Here is a 5611-nt window from a genome sequence, read left to right on the forward strand (position 1 = left end):
AAGAATAGAAAAAGTGTGGCTGTGGTTTTGTGCGATATCTGGAGGAACAAGTGACTTTCATGCTAGTAAGCTGGTCTGTGCTCTATTCCAGTGTAAAGCCTGGTTGTGAAGCCTTGTAATTGCCCCAGAAAATCAGAATGCTGGTCCATCTAGACTAGCAAGCTCTGTGACAGTGACCAGCAAAATACAAGAAACTCAGCAGTAGACATTTATGGAATAACAGGGTTTAGAAAGAAAGAAAGAAAGCTCTTAGGCCCTGAAGCATGAAGGTTTATATCCCTTTATGACAAAAGAAATAAAAAAGTTATTCTGTTTACTAAGAACATCCCCAATTACATTACTCATATAAATGTCTAATCCTCTTTTGAATCCTGCTAATCTCTTTAAGCTTCATGCTATTTTATGAAAATGAGTTAATTATGCACTGCATAAAAATGTGTTTCCTTTCAACAGTTTTAAATGTTATGGCCTTTCAATTTCATTGACTGTCCCCTGGTCTTTTTAGTATGGGAGGGTAAATAAGAGTTTCAAATTTATTTTCTCAGTCACTCATTTGGTGCACATCTATCATGTCTCCTCTTTTTAATACCTTCTCTAAAATAAACAGTTCAGGCTTTTTGGCCTTTCTTCACACAGATGCCTTTCAAACCTCTAGTAAGGTCCACCACCTGTATCTGAGAACCCTGTTTGGGATACACCCTTTTGAAAATATCATGGCCAGAAGTGAGCACCCCATTCCAGATGATTCTGTGCCAATTTTAATAATAATAACAACATTACAATAGTTTCAGTATTTTCTAACTGAATTCTTTATTTATACTAACATTATTTGGTTTTGGGTCACTGCATAGTGAGAAAAAAACACCCAGGTTTCCTCCTTTGGTGGCTACAGTTAATTTAGAACCCATTCAGATGACTGAGTAGTTACAATTTATTCCTTCCACAATGCATTGCCTGTTTGTCAATAATGGATTGTGTTTGCCATTGCGCGATCCATTCACTGCCCCTCTACAGTTCCTCACAGTCTTCCGTAGATTTGATTGATTTCAACAGCTGTGTCAGATACAGATGTTGCCACCTCACTGTTAATTCTCTTTTTCCAACCATTAATAAATGCATTTAATACTGGTCTATGTATGGAACAATGAGACACCTCCTTGCAGAAAACTAGTCACTTATTCTCATTCTGTTTCCTAGGTCTTAGTTTCTGAGCTATGACCAGACTTCGCCTCGCACCTCATAGCTACTTAGTTTCTTTAATAGCCTTTTGTCAGGGAATTTGTCAAAGGCTTTCTAGAATTCCAAATAAATTTCTCACCTCACCAACTCTGAGTTGTCTACAATGCTAGTTCTGCTAAAGGCTAGTTTTTACCTGAAGTTAGAGAATTGGTATGGGGCAGAATATAGAAAACACAAAGGTCTGGATTCAACACAAGCCTGGCTTCCACATAAGCTTGATTACATTTGGGGGGGGGGGGCCAGGGCTCATGCAGAAAACCAAATATCCTTTACAGTGAGCCTAGCTGTAAAGCTGATCGCAAGCCAAAGATGAATCCCCTCTCTGCTGCTATCTGGACCATTAGATAGGCATGTATTGTGCATGCCTTTATTTTTCTGGTTTTAATCTGCAGTGTACTGACAGCTTTAGAAAGATCCCTCTTAATGGACTTTAATAGCAATGCAGCACTAAACGTATATAGCACCTGCCATGCCAAGGCATCCCAGCAGACTTTCCAAGTAATAGAGTTTAAAGCTTCTGCTTTCACGTGCCAAAGGCAAAGCTCAAGAGGACAAAATTAAGTTTGGATTTTAAAACACTGGCAGGCTTGGCATTATTAATTTCAAGAGGGAAATTCATCACTGCTAGAGAGGATTGTGAGGGAGAAGCCAGGAGGAGGATTAGCAGAAAAAGCTCTGAATCAACTTGTAACTATATCCACTGATTGGAATCATTCACATCCCAGTGACAAACTCTCCACATTCAGTTATTGCTTGTTTACAAACCATTTAGCCTGACATAGTTAAAACAAATCACCCACAAAGGGGGGCAGTAAGTAGGGCTTTGGAGGCATCCAGGCACCACTTCAAGTTTTCACCGAAAGGATCTCCAAGCACTTCTTAAGTTAGCCTCTCTGTCCTCTCACCCTGGAAGGAAAGTATTACAGTATTATACTCATTCCATAAATGGCAAAAGTGAGGCACTGAGCAGCCAAGAGACTTGTACAAACAAATCAGTGGTAGTACTAGCAGAACCCTAGGGTTACGTCTAGACTGGCATGATTTTCCGCAAATGCTTTTAATGGAAAAGTTTTCCGTTAAAAGCATTTGCGGAAAAGAGCGTCTAGATTGGCACGGACGCTTTTCTGCAAAAGCACTTTTTGCGGAAAAGCGTCCGTGCCACGCGCTTTTGTGCAAAAAAGCCCCAATCGCCATTTTCGCGATCGGGGCTTTTTTGTGCGAAACAAATCTGAGCTGTCTACACTGGCCCTTTTGCTCAAAAGCTTTGCGCAAAAGGACTTTTGCCCGAATGGGAGTAGCATAGTATTTCCGCAAGAAGCACTGATTTCTTACATGAGATTGTAAATGTTCTTGCGGAAATTCAAGCAGCCAGTGTAGACAGCTGGCAAGTTTTTCCGCAAAAGCACTTCTGTTTCTGACTGTTCACTTCTAATCATTAGACAACGAAGCCTTCCTAAAAGCCAACACACAATGAGCCCGATTTTAATATTTAGATAGGCCCCAGTCCTGCACACACTACAGAGCTACTTAATGAGTGTTCACTGTAATAAAAGTATGCACATGTTTTTATGTTTGGCTATAAGAAGTATAAATCAAAAATAATTCCAAGGCATTTGAGCTACATAATTTAAAACCACTGTAAGTAGAAGGGGGAAAAAATCAAACTTTTCAAGCTAGCTGATCTTTCAGCTATAGATCAAGTTTGGAAGACAATGCACAGCACATCTGAAAGGAGAATGTCAGAGCCTGCTGACATTTCAGGAATCTTTATAAAGGCAGTTCCAAGTAATTTGATAATGACAAGGGAATGTACTCACCTACATAGAAGCTGATGAAAATTATTTCTGGGAGATTCTGGACCATTCAAGACAGTCCCCATCCTTTGCATACAGCTGTTAGAAATATAGCAAGCAATTCCTGAACACAGGAACTTTTATACACCTTAATCTTCAATAACTAGGAAGGTGAAATGATTCTCCATTTGGCCACAGGTATCATTTCCTATCCAACATTATTTACAGATCTAGTCAGTCAGTAATCAGCCATTAGTGCTTGAGGCTGCAAGTTCCCAATTGTAACCAGTAAGACTTACGAAGTCTTTTCCAGGTGGGACATCATTTGGAGCAGCTGGAAGTTCCAGAAAATATGAAGAATCTTTATCTTGGAATTAAGGCAGTTTTCCCTTCTCCATTTCAACATTCTCCTCCTTGATTTTAAAACCCAGCCATATTCCATTCTGTCTCACAGCTCTTGTTTCTTTCTATTGTCTCACTACTCATAGACCACCCCAACCTTTTCTGCATCCCACTACACAAGCTCTCCTGGAGATCTTGCCATTAAATACAGGAATATTTCTACACCTCTTTGATTTTCCATCTAGTTTGAAATCTAATCAGAAGATAACTCTTTTCTTCCCATGTTCATACCTCCTTCTACATCCCACTCTTCAATTTTGGGGGATTGCATTATTTCATTCTCCTTGGAGCATTCTGGAGCAGCTTATATGAAAGACAATGCAGTTGCTGGAAGTCAGTGGTGTGACTGAGCAGAAACTTTATCCTCACACACAACCATTTCAGATATGGTGACAATATATACTTCCAAACCAGTGGCACCCCTATAGGCACCCGCATGGCCCCACAATATGCCAACATTTTTTTGGCTGACCTGGTAAAACATTTCCTCAGCTCTCGTCCACTAGCACCCCTTCTCTACTAACGCTACATTAATGACATCTTCATGATCTGGACCCATGTGAAGGAGGCTCTGGAAGAATTCCACCGCGATTTCAACAATTTCCACCCCACCATCAACCTCAGCCTGGACCAGTCTACACAAAAAATCCACTTCCTGGACACTAAGGTGCAAATTAGTGATGGTCACATAAACACCACCCTATACCGAAAACCTACTGACTGCTATGCCTATTTTCATGTCTCCAGCTTCCATCCCGGACACACCACATGATTCATTGTCTATAGCCAAGCACTAAGGTACAACCATATTTGCTCCAATCCTCAGACAGAGACAAACACCTACAAGATCTTCACCAAGCATTCTTGAAATTACAATACCCGCCCGAGGAAGTGAGGAAACAGATTAACAGAGCCAGACGTGTACCCAGAAGCCTCCTACTACAAGACAAGCCCAACAAAGAAACCAACAGAACACCACTGGCCATCAGCTACAGTCCTCAGCTAAAACCTCTCCAACGCATCATCAGTGATCTACAACCCATCCCACACAATGATCCCTCACTTTCACAGGCCTTGGGAAGCAGGCCAGTCTTCGCCCACAGACAACCCGCCAACCTGAAGCAGATTCTCACCAGCAACAATATATCACACCACAGTAACTCTAACTCAGGAACCAATCCATGCAGCAAACCTTGGTGCCAACTCTGCCCATATATCTACACCAGTGACACCATCACAGGACCTAACCAGATCACCCATACCATCACGGGTTCATTCTCCTTCACATCTACCAATGTAATATACGCCATCATATGCCAGCAATGCCCCTCTGCTACATACATCGGCTAAACTGGACAGCCCCTACGCAAAAGAATAAACGGACACAAATCAGACATCAGGAATGGTAATATACAAAAACCTGTAGGAGAACACTTCAATCTCCCTGGACACACAGTAGTAGATTTAAAGGTAGCCATCCTGCAACAAAAAAACTTCAAGAACAGACTTCAGAGAGAAACTGCTGAGCTTCAGTTCATCTGTAAATTTGACACCATCAGTTTAGGATTAAACATAAACTGTGAATGGCTAGTCAACTACAAAAGCAATTTCTCCTCTCTTGATGTTCACACTTCCACATCAGCTGCTAGAAGAAGTGAGCCTTATCCTCCCTGACTAAATTGACCTCGTTATCTCCAGCCTTACTCTTGATTGGTACTCTTTTCTTATGCCTGTATATTTATACCTGCCCCTGGAATTTCCACTACATGCATCTGACGAAGTGGGTCTTTGCCCATGAAACTTATGCTCCAATAAATCTGTTAGTCTATAAGGTACCACAGGACTCCTCATCACTTTTGCAGATCCAGACTAACATGGCTACCTCGCTGATACTTGATTTCCTTTCTCAGTCTCTGGAGCAGCCATGCAAGAGAAGATAGAGGTTGAGCTGAGGCTGAACCCTGGACTTAGGACCCGGCGTGCCCCTGCACTTTGTCCACTGTAATTCATTGCATGATGTTGTTGTGGCTTCCTTCCCACTGCAGAAGTAATGCCTGATTCTGGGGAATCCAAAATGCTAAAACTACCAAGTCCTGCAAAAGTCATGTCAGAAGAATGTCACTGACACCATTTACTGATGATCCAGTTGTGACGTCTGTGAGAATGTAGAACTGAAG

At 41.5% G+C, this 5611-nt stretch overlaps 1 long non-coding RNA gene across 1 annotated transcript; it reads right to left on the minus strand.

Annotated features, from left to right (window-relative positions):
* Window positions 1-791: 791 nt before the first annotated feature.
* LOC142827662 (uncharacterized) lies at window positions 792-5368 on the minus strand. The gene is made up of 4 exons (XR_012902370.1): window positions 5317-5368; window positions 3332-3366; window positions 3057-3131; window positions 792-2145 (listed from the first exon to the last, which is right to left on the minus strand). It is a non-coding gene; the product is annotated as an uncharacterized LOC142827662 (long non-coding RNA).
* Window positions 5369-5611: the final 243 nt, after the last annotated feature.

Source organism: Pelodiscus sinensis, chromosome 3, assembly GCF_049634645.1.
Source record: "Pelodiscus sinensis isolate JC-2024 chromosome 3, ASM4963464v1, whole genome shotgun sequence".
In the NCBI taxonomy this organism is placed as follows: Eukaryota; Metazoa; Chordata; order Testudines; family Trionychidae; genus Pelodiscus; species Pelodiscus sinensis.